This window comes from Mus pahari, chromosome 6 (assembly GCF_900095145.1).
Source record: "Mus pahari chromosome 6, PAHARI_EIJ_v1.1, whole genome shotgun sequence".
NCBI lineage: Eukaryota > Metazoa > Chordata > Mammalia > Rodentia > Muridae > Mus > Mus pahari.
In genome coordinates this window covers 30,225,402-30,243,140 of record NC_034595.1, presented here as the reverse complement: position 1 = coordinate 30,243,140, position 17,739 = coordinate 30,225,402, and the positions used below count along the sequence as shown (strand labels likewise).

At 35.8% G+C, this 17,739-nt stretch overlaps 1 protein-coding gene across 46 annotated transcripts in view; it reads left to right on the top strand.

The window, feature by feature from the left end:
- The window catches only part of Ptprd (protein tyrosine phosphatase receptor type D), a 2,152,432-nt gene that overhangs the window by 523,503 nt on the left and 1,611,190 nt on the right, over window positions 1–17,739 (top strand). For all 46 annotated transcript variants that reach the window (XM_029539561.1, XM_029539552.1, XM_029539551.1 and 43 more), the window contains one exon: window positions 12,020–12,088. The gene's annotated coding sequence lies outside the window, so the exon portion shown is untranslated. The remainder of the gene's footprint in view (window positions 1–12,019; window positions 12,089–17,739) is intronic.

The following is a 17,739-nucleotide window of genomic DNA, read 5'->3' as shown; positions in this document are numbered from 1 at the left end:
ATGGTCAAAAGATATCCTTCTACTAACTTTCCCTTCATTTCTGGGACTAACTTCCTCATTATCATCTTAAGTGTTCTCTGAAGAGACATAAGTGTTTGTGAAGAAAAAAAAAAAGAAAAGGATCTGATACTTTGGTTCTGTTTCACAAATTATAAAATATAACAAGTAATGAAAATAGAAAATATAATGGAAATCACCACTGCCCTTTCTTGTGATCAAAATGCAGCTATTTATTGCCAATACATGCATGTGGATCAGACCAGAATGAAGAAAGATGGTTCTTCAGTGGTGTCTCCAATCTTACTTAAGATTCCCCCCAAAGGCACTCATTGCATCTTATCTGGTCTCCTTATGATTTGTGGCCATCCAAATAAATCGCATCATCACATTTTTCTTGTGTCATAACATAGGACATTATGAATCGCAAACCTTATGTCTTAGAAAATTACTTTCAGTTATGTGGGAACACTTTGAAAACAGGAATCATTTTGTGTGGGTCCCTCATACTGATTTTACTTGGAAGGTGCTGGTTGTGTGAAGTAGCCTTGAACCTAAGTCCATCCGAGAACTAGGATCAACATATCTGTTCTTCTAGGTATGGAACTGGAATCAGGTAGGTGTACACCAACACATGAATGAAAAGCAAAAATATTAGTACGTGTGTACATGGAATTGTACTCAGCTGAACCTTTTGTCTAAAAATGTATAAAAGACCAGAAAAAAGAAATATAGTTTTTGTTGAATGGTTGACTTGGGAAGCTTTGCCCCATCCATCCATCCACCCATCCATCCATTCAAATTCATATGTCTGTTTCTCTACATGTTTATGTGTAGAGAATATGTATATGTGTATGTGTATATGCATATAACCATGCATGAATAGTTGTCAAATTGATTGCGACAGATGGCTGGGCTGGGCCAGAGTGTGTTTGTATGAATATTTCAATGTGTATATATGTCTGTGTATATTTGCTTATATACGGAATCTTAATTCTTTTCATTTCCTTCCTCTCTGGTTCATGAAGAGTCAAGCAGCTTGTCCAGAGCGGCTTCTGGCTTATTCACCAAAAAAGAAAAGGAACACCAGTTTTAACTCATTTCACTTAGCTCCCTGCTGCTAAACAGTTATGCATTAATTGCCAGATACTAATATTTACTTAAGCACAGTAATAAAGAGTTAAGACTTTAGTGCTTAATGAAGCACAGAACAGTAGGAAAGAGTTAAATTTCCCTAGCACTTATTTAAGGATAAAAAGTTAAGTAAAGCACAGAGATTTATAATATTTAATGAAGCACAAACTTAAAGAGAAAAGGAGCTAGTGTTTTTTAACCATAGAATAAGTAAGACCATTTTTAGAATGTTTTAAATGTTATCAGCAAGCGTTCAGTATAGTGAGAGAGATAGAAGGCCATCTACCATTAGTCTTTAAAGCAAATTTCAACATTGTGTCCCACTCCAAGCGCATTCCAGGCTGGGCAAGATCCCAGAAGTTTTGTTTTGAAGTTTGAAGTATATTTTTTTTTATTATTATTTTCTTTATTTACATTTCAAATGCTATACCGAAAGTTCCCTATACCCCACCCCCACACCTGCTCCCCTACCCACCCACTCCCACTACTTGGCCCAGGCCTTCCCTTGTGCTGGGTCATATAAAGTTTACAAGACCAAGGGGCTTCTCTTCCCAGTGATGGCCAATTAGGCCATCTTTTGCTACATACGCAGCTAGAGACACAAGCTCAGGGGGTACTGGTTAGTTCATATTGTTCTTCCACCTACAGGGTAGCAGCCCCCTTCAGCTCCTTGGGTACTTTCTCTAGCTCCTCCATTGGGGACCCTGTGTTCCATCCAATAGCTGGCTGTGAGCATCCACTTCGGTGTTAACCAGGCTCTGGGATAGTCTCACAAGAGACCCCTATATCAGGGTCCCTTCAGCAGAATCTAGCTGGCATGTGCATTAGTATCTAGGTTTGGTGGCTGATGACGGGGTGGATTCCCGGATGGGGTAGTCTCTGGATAGTCCATCCTTTCATCTTAGCTCTAAATTTTGTCTCTGTACCTGTATCCTTTCATGAGTATTTTGTTCCTTACTCTAAGGAGGAATGAAGTATCCACACGATGGTCATCCTTCTTGGTTTTCTTGTGTTTTGCATAATGTATCTTGGGTATCTAAGGGCTAATATCTGCTTATGAAGTATATTTTAATACAATCATTTTTGCTCACATTGCAATAGTCCTGTCGTTAATGTAGAGGGAGTTATGTTTTTCATTTGGTATTTGAGAGACTATGTGTAATTTCACTGTTTCTCTTTTCCCTTTCCTCCCTCCAAACCCTCTGTAAATCCTTTGTTTCTCTCTTTCTAGTTCACTGATTCTTTATTCATTGCTTTTATAAAATATATCTCCAGCACACTATTTTCCCTTTCCCAGTTCCTCCCAAACTCCCATTTACCTATTTTTTTTTTGAGTGGAAAGATATCAAGTGGGGGTCCAAAACAATCTTGAATAATGTCCATATTAAGTAAAGCAATGACCTCTTAAAAACTTAATTTATGTTTGCTATAACATGTCACTGAACTTTTACAATTCAGGATAAGAATATAGCATCAAATTATCTTGTGTAAGGTTGTATGCATGGAGATAGCTTGCTCTTGCCCAGTTTCTGAGTTTAGCACACCTACAGAGAGGGTTGTGCACATTCAGCATCTGTGTGAGACACACGCTTAGGCTTCCCAATGTTCCATTTTCTCTCATCTGGGAATCTCTATTTTCTCTATTTGATTGTTCACAAATAGCATCTTCTCATCTTCTCCATTAAGTTCCTTCATGAGTATTTACATACTAGTGGTCCTGCTAATATTTCTGACATATATATACATACATACATATATATATATATATATATATATATNTGTGTGTGTGTGTGTGTGTGTGTGTGTGTGTGTGTGTGTGTGTGTGTGTGTGTATATTCCCTGATTGAGAGCAGGGGGGCATCCTGTGTTGCCAGGAAATGGTCTAGACCAATCTGCTTCTCTCTCTGCTGTTCAATAAAAAGCTTTCTTTCACAAATCTGGAAATCTAAGATGCTTGAATAGATGGCATTTAATAGGTTAATCAACCTTGAAGATGCTGAACCCTCAGAACTGTTTGGTAGTAGAACCAGCTTTGAATTACACCAGTAAAATGACCAGGTGCCAGGTGCACAGGTGAAAAGGGGGTTAAATTTGCACTTGTCTTTTATGTGCCCACAGGGCCTTATTTGCTGGTGTTTGAATCTCTGGGAAAAGCAGTAGGATGTCTGAGCATTTTGCTGCCTCTGTTCTAGCGATCCCATGAGGGTATTGCCCTGTGTCTTCCCATTATTCATTGTCACTCTGATTCTAAGCAGCAATGCTTCCGAGGTCCTTGTACAATCCTGCAGACTCGGCTTAACTTTAGCTCACAAGATGTTCCAGGGGGTGCGTAAAAGGCTGCCATTGGGGATGTGCTTCTAAAGCAGATATGATCTTCCCGTGAACAGATGAGCCTGTCCGGTATATTTGGGAGCCTCAGAGAGGGTAGCTGTGAATAGGTTACCATTTAAATTAAGTTACAGAAAGTTTAAGAAAACTTCTCCTTATCCAAGGGGATGACATTCTATTTATAATGTTCATTCATTTCATTCATATCCTCTAGCAAACAAAATGATTTCAGTAAAATAAAAATACTATAAAAATATACTAGTCACACCCAGATTGCTGATGGAATTTAATTTATGATTCTTGGTTACATTAAATTTTTAACAAGCAATACAGCTAAGAACTAACTTTTTTCATGCTTCAATTTTAGACTGTAGTAAATAGAGGACTTGAAATGTTGTTCTAAATATAATGTGCTTGTCTTAGCAGATATCTTATTTTAGGTCTGTAAGCCTATTTATTTATTTATTATTTAGGTCTATAAGCCTATTGACCTCTTGAGAAAACTATTTTCTCTAGATAAGATTTAGAGACTAGGTCTTTTCAACTGGGTGTTCTAGCTCCAACAATTTCACATTTCTATTCATTTTATTTTTAGCACATTCAAAATTAATACTGAAAACTCTTCAATGGTATACTATCATATAGTTTCAGTCTCTTTAGATATAACCATAAGTAGCCTCAGTTTGTTTTAAGGGTATGACAAAATAAGCATAATTTGTAATAGCTGTTTCTAAACACTATGTTCTTCCCCAAATCATGCAATATGTTTCTATGAGTTGTTTAAATTTATTTTTTTCTCCAAAAAGAATGCATGTATTGTGGAAATATGTATGCATTTTTTATATTTTTAATTTTCAGAAAGGTTTGCATGTATCTACCAACATTAAGGAAAATGTATTAAATAATCCATTCTTCCAAACAAAGAGAAATTGTGAACGAAAATCAGTCTCACCCATGCTATAGTAAATTTGGTTTGCAGGAAGGTGGAGTTGTGCAGTAATAGCTTTGGAACAGACGATCTAATTTTCCAACAGCGCCTTTTGCACTTTGTTTGAAACTGAGATGGAAGAAGCCATTTCAATTTGATTAAACACATTTAAAATTGAGGGCTCTCAAAGATCAATTACATTTTTCACTTAATACTTTCATGTAGGATTATTTTTCTCAGTTTTGCCTCTTATCATTAAAAGAAACTTCCCTTGCATTACAAGAAAATACTTAAGCCATTTTACTCTTTGACTAATTTATAAAAAATATAATTTTTGTGTGCAGAAACAGGTTAAAAAAATCACTTATGTTCACAGTTGATGACAGTCTACAATAAGAAGGCATGGAAGAAATTTATCCATTTACCATCACTCTTGGAAAGTAATTCTCCAAAGACTTGAAATAATTATTCTAAAATTTCACCTGCTTATTTTTGTAATCTTTTTAGATATCTGACGGGTAGTTGATTGACCTATTGGGAAAACCATTTTCAATTTTAAAAAGACCCAAAATTCCATCTCCAAACAAATTTGTACCCTCTGGTATCAGAATCACTTCCTGTTGGCTCTCCATACTGGACAGTCAGTAAATAGAGACGATCACTGAAGTTTATTTTGGAACAAACAAGGATGAGTAAGCAGGAACCGAATACTATACTCTACTTAATGGTAATGAGTTTGCAGGGATTTGCCAATGTCTATGAGTATAGTAAAAATTATTAGTAAGTCATTGGAGCAATACCTGCTCTACTGTTGTATATAAAATGTGTGGTTAGTATTGGAAGGGTTGCCTGTTGAATTGAGGTTACATCTGCAATTATATCTATTCTCAACATATTCCTAGTCCATGATTCTCAACATGCAACAATGTGGAGCACTTTGGGATTTCCTGGTTATTAGTGCATTCGTTTGTAGCTAACAATTGAACAAAAAAGGCTCATCTCATTTCTTCCTCACATTGAGTTTTTCCTGATAGTGGTTTACATAATAATGATGAAGTTGATACCTTCATGCATTTATTCTATTTCATTTTATCATATATTCCAACTTGTTAAATTCCTTTAGTGCTTATTTTATAAGTAGGATTTGTGATTTCAGAGCTGATCACTGTGTCTTGAAGTTTATTTTAAGATGAGGTATTTAATTTTATTTCAAATTTTCATTAAATGTATTTTAGATACTAAAGTTAAAGTTCAGTTCTATATGTTCTCATAAGACAGGCAAAGGGGTTGCCAATAGAGATTAAATTGTTGTAAACATTACTTAAATCCTATGACAAAGTTTGTTGAAGTAATCATCCCTAGGTTGTAAAGTGAATGTACAAGTTTTCCATTTTGCAATGCCTTTGAGCAGTTGGTACAATCCTGGTAGTGCTAACACATGCTCAGGGTGCATGTTTGCTCAGGCTGCATAGCACCTAAATGTTCTTCCCATTTCATGATGGGCTATCACAGTCCTATGATAGGTGGTAAATCTGAGTTCAGGAGTTAATGGCCCTTAGAATGTTTGTCCAAACTTACTGGGGAAAATGTCAATGAGTTAACACTCTAGTTACCATTTAGCTGTCAACAAGCTACTACTTTAAAGTCAAAGATGTTAAGGAGAAAACCTTCCAAGGAGGCCCTAGAAAATAGATGTCACTAATCCACACTTACTGTCAACCTTCAATTGCCCTGGTTCTCAGCAAAAGAATTAGGAAAATAACATCCTTCTTTGAAATACATTTTACCACATGTATTTGGGAGACTGGGAGAAGCCATGATACACTGTCATATTTGTGTTCAATTCCTCTCAGGGGCAGGTGGGAGGTAACCTAAAGATGATGCAGTGAGGGCTAATTCAAGTTATGATTTAAACTACATATGCCTCCTGTCTTTGAAACACACATTATAGCATATAATTCTTGAATACAGGTCAAATGTAATAGTAAAAAAATAATCTTCTCTGGACAATAAATTAGGAAATTGTTCATAAGGAAGTCAAGTTGTCAGAGTTAGGCAATTTATAATGGAAGAAAAGAATTGGTAGGTAGTCTGGAACTGACAATTTGTGGAATAGAGTCTGGGAAAGGCTTGAGGTGACCGGATTCTGGTTAGAAAGTATTTATGATACTAATATGGCTTCAACCTCGCCAGCTACTGGGCAAAGGAGAGGGAAGAGAAAATTCTAGAGAGAAACCTGAGCAGAAGAAACAATTCTGATGGATGAGCAAATGTGAGATCATAAAATATGATTATTAGAAACTACTATAAGAGTGCAGCCCTGCCAGTGAACTATGAAATGCATGAACTTACACTCACAAAGGCCATGATGCATAACATTTTATTGTAGTTTCTATTAGATAATACACATTTAATATATGTTCATAAGATTATTTTACAAGCTAAAAGATGTTCAGGAGGACTGCTGTTTGTCTTTTTACTTTTTCTTGAAATTGTGCTCCTTACAATCGTCTGGCATTCTCTTTACATAATTTATTCTGCAATGTTTTGTTTACAACAGAAAACAACTCTTTTTTCAATGTTTTCCTCCATTTTGTTTTCTTTATCACTTTCATGTTACTGTTGCTTTACTACTTTTTTATTTCTGAATATTTTATTAGGGCAAAACAATATTTATGGGATGATTCATCTCAAGTAGGTCTACTTTGATTTTTAACATGCACTCTAAAAATTGATAACCTCTGTAACCTACTATGTATAGCTTCACAGTCATACAATATAAAATAAAGGAAAAAAATCTTTCAAAACGGCTACAGAAGAATGATTATTTGTAAGACATTACTAAAATTAAAAATCTCACATTCCTTCTGGGCAATGGTGGCGCACGCCTTTAATCCCAGCACTTGGGAGGCAGAGGCATGGGTATTTCTGAGTTCGAGGCTAGCCTGGTCTACTGAGTGAGTTTTAGGACAGCCAGGACTATACAGAGAAACCCTCTCTTAAAAAAAATCTCACATTCCCAGAGGATAGGGTTATTACAGCAATGAAAAGTGCTAGCATCGCAGTACACCTTGCAGACTCCAGCCTACTGTAACTTGGTCAGTGGGGAAACATGGATCAACAAGACCACCCTAATTCAACTCTCCCATAGACACATGTTATCTTCTCTTTCCTCCATCCCTTATTGTTAGCTGCCTTTGTACAGAGAGGGTTCATCAAGACTCTGGACATGCAGGCTAAACTAACAGGAGAGATTTCCTGTGCTGTGAAGAACAAACCAGTAAGGAAACTCTTTTTTTTTTTTTTTTTTTTTTTTTTTTTTTTAAAAGGAGACAGGGTGGCTTCTTTATTTTAACCAACACCAACCAGGTCTTAGGATCCAACAGTCTTGGCTTAAATGGTAGCTTATGCACTATAAACTTCCTTGTCCAAGTTTTTATTCTCTATACATAAGTTTCCAGTCATAATTAAGAACAAAACTACAGATAGACTTTCCAACTATTGCCTAAACTAATCCTGCCATTCAATGTTAAAGGGAAGGTAGCTCCACCACACTTGGTGGCACATCCTCTACTCAGTTGGAAGGCCTGCGCCAATCAATCAGGAGCTGTACAAGAATTACCTGGTATTCGTGCTGGAATTGGAGTTAACTAGAGTTTCTTGGACATGGACAGAGTGCAGAGGGCACAGGAAACAGACACTGTGCGCTTCCAGGTGCTGCTCTTGCAAACACATTTCATTACATCTCCAACAACTGCCCCCGAAGAACAACACTTTAGGCATTGCTTCCTTATAAACAGTGACATGGAGCAAGAGTCATACCATTCTTCAGGGTTGGGTTATTCACCACACTAGAAACACTAACGGTAAAATCACAGATTAAATCTCTCTTTCTGTTCTAACCAGTACCCCCTGAGCTCGTGTCTCTAGCTGCATATGTAGCAGAAGATGGCCTACTCGGCCATCACTGGGAAGAGAGGCCCCTTGGCCTTGCAAACTATATATGCCCCAGTACNGGGGAATGCCAGGGCCAAGAAGTGGGAGTCGGTGGGGAGGGGAGCAGGGGCAGGAGGAGGGTATAGGGAACTTTCCGGATAGCATTTGAAATGTAAATAAAGAAAATATCTAATAAAATAAAAGTACTCTGACAAACAGGAAAATAGGGAAGGAAAGGGTTCGTTTCAATGTGTAGGTTACAGTCAGAACTCAGGCAGGAATTTAAGCAATGCTCACAGGCTCATAATTAGCTAGCTTTTTTATTGAGCCAGAGCCACCTGCATCAGGAAAGCTGCTACCCTAAGTGGGCTACACCCACCCATTTCAGTTAGCAATCAAGACAATTTCCCAGAGACATTCTCACAGGTCAATCTGATCTTTGTCATTCACCAACAGAGATTCACGTCTCAGGGGACTCTTAGCTACATTGACTTTGACAGATAGCATTAACTAGCCCACAAGGGATAAAATTTAGTTTATAATCTTGATCCTCTTAGTATTTTTCTTCCAGATAACTAGTATATAAAAGAATGAAGAATTGGTTTCTGAATCTGTAAGAAATAGATCAGAAGGTCTTACAAAAATAGTGAGGTTATGAGAAATAGTATTTCTCTACACACACTCTTGCTTTTGTGTATATGACAGTCAGTTTGGCATCAATTAATGTTAAAAATAAACAAATAAACAAAAATTGTCAGTAAGTGAGAAGAATATTACATACACACACCAAACAAACAAACAAGCAAATAAACAAACATAAATACAAAGAAATAAAGAAAAAAACACACAGGAAAGAGATTCTGTGAGCAGAAAAAAACATAAAATCTCCTTAAAATCAGTGATGTAACACTGTTTAGTATCTCACTTGCTTGATGGACATTTTTGCTATCCAATAAAAAGCAAAGGTCCTTTCAGATACCTGTCGCTTAAAGTTGATGGTTACAAATCTGAACCATGTTTGTTTTCCAATAATCTGAAAACTGTTATCAGATCTCTGGGGAAAAAAAAAATCTTAGAATAGATTTACCTATGACTACCATTAGATCATGCTTCCTTTCTGAAAAGTAAAGGGCAGGGTTAGTGGAATGTGAATTGCATAACACAGAAAAAACAAATATCAAGACTTACTGAACTCAACTATTAAGGATCCTGTTGTGTTCATATGCTTCTGGTGTTCAAAACAAAAATGGGAATACAAAGATTTGAGTTAATAGACATGTTAAATATTTATTAAAGTAAAATATAGAATGTAAATTATAATATGTATTCTCTCCTCTCTCCCTCTCCTGCCCCCTCCACTCCCTCTCTCCCTTTTCCTCTCCCTCTCCCTCTCCCGCATATGCACACGCATACATGCGCTCATTGAAACAAGTGCTTGCCAAATGTCCCAGGCTAGCCTGGAAATCAACTGTGAATTTCAAGTTGATATCAAACTCACAAACATACCCTGCCCCAGCCTCCCAAGAGGTGATATTTTAGGTGTGCAACACTAAGCCTCAACTTTAACTTCTAATATATTATTAAATTTATTTGACAAAGTTCAATGGTATATCTATTTAAAGCATAAAATTTGCAATAAAATCTCACCTGCAGAACATGGATTTACAAATTCTATACACATTCATAAGAAAATAATGATTCAACCATGCTCTCCATTCTAAAGCACAATAGAATAAGAGTGGAAAACTAGTAAACATGCCTTCCTCTGGTCTCCTGAAGTTTAGCATTTACTTCACTGTGCAACTTTTAGACATGAATGGAATTATATTGCACCTAGAATTGGAATCAGACTACATGCCTTTTAACCCTATTTCCATTGAGTCATTGACTAGTATATCTTAGACAAGTAAGTGAAATTCTCTTTGACAAGTTTATAGCTTAAAATAGGAGAAAACAAAAGTACCTTGTACTTCACAGAAAAATTTGGAAATTAATATATTCAGGAATGGGGACAAAAAGATGGCTCAATGGTTATGAGAGTTTAGTGCTCTTACAACGGACCAGAGTTTAGTTCTCAGAACCCAGTTATTTCAGGCTGCTCACAATAGTCTATAACTCCAATGACAAGGGATATGATATGGTCTTCTGCACTGTACAGGTATCCACATAGATGTAGATATATGGCACAGTCTATCTATCTATCTATCTATCTATCTATCTATCTATCTATCTATCTATCTACCTATCTATCTATCACTCGCATACACATACACACAAGCACACACAGGCATACATACACACATATAATAATAAAAATAACTTTCTACTAAAAAGAAAACAAGAAGTTAAACAGTGTATATAAAGTATGCTGATATACAATTAACTCCTAAATATTGATTATTTTGATATTTCTTATTTCAGTTATGATAATTTCAGTGTCATTCCAATTAGCACAGGTATAACCTATATAAGTAATTACAATTTGTTAGATTTTTAATATTTTGATATTCCATGAGAAGATCTTAGATTTCTCAGACTGGCTTAAAAATTAGTATGTAGCAGGGTCTGAACTGAGCATAGATAGAAGTTCTATGAATGCTGAGCTCACATAAAATGTAGGTAAAAATTGTTGAACTAAAAGATTTTAGAGGAAAAAAGGATCTCATGTATACATATGACAAATAAATGAAATGCATATTAATTATAAACAAGCTAGTGATTGATAGACCCATGAAGTCTGGTGGCTCCCACTAGGCTACATGTGAGAGTGAATGAGTAAAAATTTCAGAGAGAGATTCTTCACGATGAAAGAAATTAAAGAGGTTTAGGTGTACATGGTGAGGGGGTCACATGTGGTCAATCATGGTTGAGACTGAACTTCATACTCAGAAATTGGTAGAAACTGGACAAAGTATTTTTGTGTTCAAATACAAATGTTCTCCCTGGTCATTGCTTGGCTACCATTGGTCTGACTACCTATGGCCTATAGTTTTAACTTCTGCCATTAAATTCAGAGTACTTTTTGAGCTGATGAATTGTAGATGATATTTCTTTACTATTTCATAAATATTCAGCTACTAATTTGCATATCTTTTATTTAGGTATATGAGAGGAGTATTTATACACATTTCGACCATGGTTGTGATCTCAATATTTTATATTGTTAAATTAAATTTAGTAAATTTGCAATCATATTGCAGTAATTTGAGTATGGAAGAATTCAGCATATAATCATCACAGTTTGATAGACAGATGTTTCATATTTCAGTGAGAAAACTCTGGATACTCAAATATTAGAGAAAAGTTTGGTATCTTTGTATTCCACTGAAATTCAGAAAATCAAAAACAGATTTTCAAATCTTATGCATAAAATCCATAGCATATTTTAATAAATGGCATTATCTTTTGTGCAAAGAAAGTGGTTTTATAGTCACTCAAGAAACTATTGTGTACTGTGGCAATATAGAATAGAGAAATATTTAAGAACTTTGAATAATCTTTCACTATTATGGGCTATACTACCATACATTAAATAACTAAAAGAGAGTCACATTTTGACTGTGATCTATTAACAATAATTTATCCATTTCATTGGTCTGTAAATGCTTCCAGTCTTCCTCAGTGATTTACTCACTTAGATGTGCCACACATAGACCTCAAATGTGTGGATTAAAAATTTCCCATTTTCTTCCCCAGGGGAACATTGAGGAGTTGCACACTTTCCATCCCCAGTCACTGCTCCCCTTCGGGGGAGGATCTTACTTGGTAAGTCTTACAAATTTTTATCTGTGAACCTGGTTTTGTGAAATCTGTGTGCCTATGTAGAACAGAAATAAAGCTGCCAAGATCATTCACTAATTACAGCATTATTTTACAGGGGGAAATAATAGCTCCGCTGCTCTTTTCAGTTATTCTAATAATAAGCTTTTTGAAACCTTCAGTTGTAAAAATTCAAATTATATGCTAGAATAAACACAATGATTTTCTGATTCTAGAAATATCTAGACTTGTGTTATCATTGCTGAACACTTTTCTTTAAATAGTTTGTTCAAAATAGGTTAGATTATAAGCAACTGTGGAAGAATCATTCTTTAAGAAAGCTAAAGCTACAATCACATTCTTCTCCAGGTGTTATGAGTATAACATTCAGGACACTATAGCTTAAATTATTTAAACAGGAGATCAAAGCATCTTTTGTCCTCACATAATTTTCTTTGTTTTATTTTTAAGATTTGGTGTGTCAATGCATCTCAGGCTGGCCTTGAATTTTTAATCCTCCCACTTCAGTCTCTGAATGCAGGGATCCAAGGTATAAACTACCCCTGCTTTTTTATTCACTAGAAACTTTTTTTAAAGTCACTTAATTTTTATTACATGTTTATGTGTGTATAAGTATAGGTACATACACATGTAAGTGTGGTTGCCCTTGGAATCTCAAAGTGGGCATCTCTTCTTGAAGAGCTCTACTTACGGGCAGCTGTGTACCACCTACCACAAATGCTAGGAACTCAACTGATGTCTTTGCAAGCTGCATGCTCTCTCAAACACTTAGCTACCGTCCTAATCACTAGAAACTTGGAAGAGGTACCCACTCATTTATAATTATAAATAGTAAGCTTGAGGGTGATAAATTGGCATGGCGAATTGAAATCCTTGCTTGAAGATTATAGAAGTGCAAAAATTTTATCCTCAGCATTCACACAAACATTGGATATTTTTGGTGGCCCTGCCTAAAATTCAGGCTTCAGAAGGTAAAGAAAGATGGGTAATATCCAGACCAAGGTGGTCTGTAAGAATGGGCATATAGATAAGCAGCAAGTGAGAGACCTCACATCAATAACAAGGTGAAAGAATGATTGGGAATGACTCCTGACCCACCTCAGGCCTCATTTGCATGTATATCCTCTCATATTTGCAAACGCATACATGTACATTCACCCACACATAAAACATGTATACACAAATATAAACATCATACACTCAAACATCTTTTGCAAATTAAATGGAATTGACACTGTGTGACACATGTTGTGGTGGAAAGTGTATTTTTTTTTTTTTTTACAATTGTATATTGTAAGGAAATGGCTGTTGTGGATGAACATTTGAAGAGCCTTAACACAGCACCTGGTAAGGGCATCTTGCTATATCACTTCGGGGAAGTTGAGGGAGTAGGAGAATTCCAGAATGGCTATTCCAGAAAATCAAATAGCCAAATGATTGAGGATGAAACCTTATATCAAAGGGACTATCTCCAAAGCATTTCTTTAGGTCAATTTGTAGATCCACACTACTCTTGCTGTGTGGTAAGATCCCTTAGTGAGATTGGCGCCTTGCTATTGTCGTTTCATTGTTTTGTTCCTTCCTTCCTTCCTTCCTTCCTTCCTTCCTTCCTTCCTTCCTTCCTTCCTTCCTTCCTTTCTTATTTCTTTATTTCTAGCAGGTATTACACTGTAATGACAAGGTATTCATATGAGACGAGAGTCGTGAGAATTCCTTTGAACAATGTCTCTGCACACATGAAATTGGAGTACAGCTGAGTTGCTTCTCATGGGACACCAGATAACATTCTTTAGACAGGGTTATGGGTTCCATATTATTATCACCTATACCAGGAGCTCATATTTGATGAATCAGTCCCCTCCTTAAGTCTAAAAAAGCAGTTTGGGTATTAAATGATATATTCAGGCACTCCAGATTGTCTAAACACCATTAACCTATAATATTACGGAATACACATCCTACTTATCTAAATTTTCTTCTCACTCGGGACTAAATACTGCTAATACAATTTAAAATCTATTTAAAATTTTGTTACCAAGAAATGAATTTTCCATCTCTCATACCTTCAGAAATATAATACTTCTCTGAAATGAAAATCTATTTTCTCCACACTATTGCTTTATAAAACTTAAAATAAAATTATCCTAGAACAACCTTTGGAGTTCTAAGTTCTCATATTTCCCAATCGTGTGCTCGCATAGATGATGCATCATCTAAAACTCCTATATATCAGGAGTAAATTTCTCTCTTACAAGTTGGAACACATGTTGTCTAACACATTTTAAACATATGTTTCCTTTTCTATAGTGATAGAAATTGCCTATGACCTTCATCTAGGCAGACTAACAGATTCATTAATTTTACTACTTCATTTTCCGTTCACCCTTTGCTCTTCAGGATTGTCAGCAGTGAAACACTTAACAAAGTTATTTGAGCATCTATTATTAACCACATGAATAAATTCTATGTAACAGCACGTTAGTTCGTTACCCTTCTAGAACATAATGGAGATTTAAGCAGCATCGTGCAAGGTTTCTGATGAAGCAATCAACCTCAAACCAAATAGCACAACCATAACAATCACTTATGGGGCTGAAGAGATGTCTCAGCTCTTAAGAGCACTTGCTGTATCTCCAGGGAAATGAAGTCTCCAGATGGGGGTAATAGAAACATAACCCAGATTATCTTCAAGAGAAACAAGTGCATTTAACCTCTGACCCATCTCCCTGTCCCTCGTCGAGATTTTCTTAGCATGTGGAAAAACATGGGTTTTCCTCTCATATGCCACTAATACAGTTAACTCTTTATTTCTCTTGACTTTTTCCTGACAAAGGTATCTCTCCCAGGAGTTAGCATTTGCTTTGGTCTTCTCTTAGGTATCTGCCCTCATCACTTAATAGATTCCCTGATAAACTCATCTAGTCTTATTATGTGAGTGATTCACAGCTCAGGACACATGAATTAATATATCTTTCTTCCTGAGATTCCTTAATAATCCTGCTGAGAAGTCAGCAGGTTTATTTCTCTCCATGATCACTTCTTAACTTGGAATATATTAAAATTTAACTCACATTTTCCCTTCAGGATTAATCTTATCCTTCCCATCCCTATGAATTTATGGGGCTACTTCCCCAGGAAGAAAGTTTTCAATTCCTTCAAATTTTCTTGTCCTTTTCAATTTTCTCATGATATCTTATTAGTAACAATGTTGAGGATAAGGAAACTGTTCCCAAGCAGGAAACTGTGTTTTTCTTTTTTTTCTTTTTTTTTTTTTTTTTTTTTTTTATTTTTTTTTTTTTTGAGACAGGGTTTCCTTGAACTCAGAAATCCACCTGCCTTTGCCTTCCAAGTGCTGGGATTAAAGATGTGTGCCACCATGCCCAGCATCTTATGATTTCCTTATGCTGACATGAAACACTGTAACAAGGAACAACTTGTACAAAAGAGAATTATTTCATATTATACTTCCAAACCTCAGTCCATACTCAAAGGAAGGCACGGCAGGATTTCAAGTCAAGAACCTGGAGACAGGAATTAAAGCAGAATCCAGGAAGCACTATTGCCTTCTGGCTACCTCTCAATGTCTTGTTTAGCCTGCTTTCTTATCTATCCAAAGACCACTAATCTAGGAATAGTATCTCCCATGGTGAGCTGGGATCTTTCACATTAATCGTTCATCAAGAAAATGCCTCACAGAAAGTGCTGTATCCTTAATGAAGGTTTCTACTTCCAAGATGCCTGTGATTTTGCCACATTTACTAAACACTAAGCAGGAAAGGGGTCATGCTAGCATATCTCCTCATTTAATCTGGTTCATTTTTATTATACATTTCGATAGCTTTAATACTTAAAGTGTTTCTTACAAATGTTCATTTAACACTAAGTATTCACAAACTACTGATTCAACTAACCTATGGATTGAAAATTTAGAAAAACTATTTCTATACAGAACATACAAAATCTCTTCTATTCTTGTCATTATTCATTTGCTAAACAATTCAGTGTAACAATTTACATAGCATTCAAACTGAAATCAGAATTAAAAGAAATCCAGGGATACTTCAGATCATATAGAATAATATGTTCAGATTTTATGCACATTACACACAGTTTTTTTTTATAATGTACTTCAACATTGATGGATTGTGGTACCCACAAAGAATTCTGAAACAAAAGTTGAGGAAAGAGTACTATTATATCCTATAAGCCTGAAAAACTGATGCTGTACATGTTCCTGCATACAGTAATATCAAAGATAACATCGTTTAAAAAAAAAAACAAACTATGTGCTGTATAAATAATGTGCCTCACTGTATAAATTAAATATATTAAATTTAAAATAAATATTAATATGTTCCTCTCATTTTTTACAATCTAATGACACACTTATCAGTATGTTTTGGCACACCCATACACAAATTTAGCATGGCCAAAATATGAAATGAATAATACATAGGGCTTCTCTCTGGAGTGCTGGCCTGTATTTACAAATCAGGGATTCATTTTTCACTGTCACCATAAAGAACACCACATACTATAATGGCATCCCATTGCATGGATGGCCATTTATAGTACAATACTTGCCAACATGCTAGCTATTTTCAGGAAACTGACTTCACAGTTCCTATCAATGGTCTGAGGGAACTGAATTAATAGAAGGATTTACCCCCTTTTATTTATTCCACTCTGGCCAATTCTCCACAGGAATGCTTCATATTGCAGACAATGCATTCTCGGGTTTGTTGGCTGGCTTAATGGGATGTTAACATCGATTGGTGCTATTTCTTTGTCACCTGAGAACAACTGTAGGTTTTGTGGTGTGCTACTGTTTCGTAGCCCTCTCACATCTGTTCTAAAGTTTGACATCACTAAACCAAATCTCTTCCATGCTTACTGGACCACAACTTCCTCTTCTTGAGGAATGAGTTCTTGTAAATGTATAATGTACCTGGAATCCAAACCACACCATGTTGGCTATGTCAAGCCTGTAACAGATAATACTGGAAACTCTGAACGCATAGCTAGTACAGACCTGTGCTGCTGTGAAATCATTGCCCTCTACTGAAGACAGGCCTATCATAACTCTGTAAAACTGAGCATAGACAGAGGGGGGAAAAACGAGTTTATGTTTGTACTGCAGACATTTTAAACTCCCTCTATTTGGAAAGGCTCTTCTCTCTCTTGAGAAACTAAATCAGGATCCTGGACTTTTTTTGTAATTTTTAAAGAAATAAAATGTTCATAATCATTTTAAATATTTAAAAACTTTATTAATTCCTAGTTATTCCATGCCTACCCAAGTGAGTTAGATTCTTCAACAGTCTACAAGCAACAAGTGACCAGGTTTCTTCTGGTCTCTCTGACCTCCAGCCCTGACTACTAAAGGCAGGTTTAGATTGTTGTATCACAGTCAGAAATAGTATGGTATGCAATAAAGTCTTAATGGATTGTTCTGGCCAGGACTGGTAGTTATTTGAAGCTAAGTATTTCCCATCAGCGCATTCAGGATTTCTCCAGAAACAGCATCTATCTCTATAGCTATGGCAGTGTTGGTGATTTGAGAAAACATTCAGAAGACCCTCCTTTTTTTTTCTATTACATATTTTCTTTTTTTTTTTTTTTTTTTTTTTTTTTTT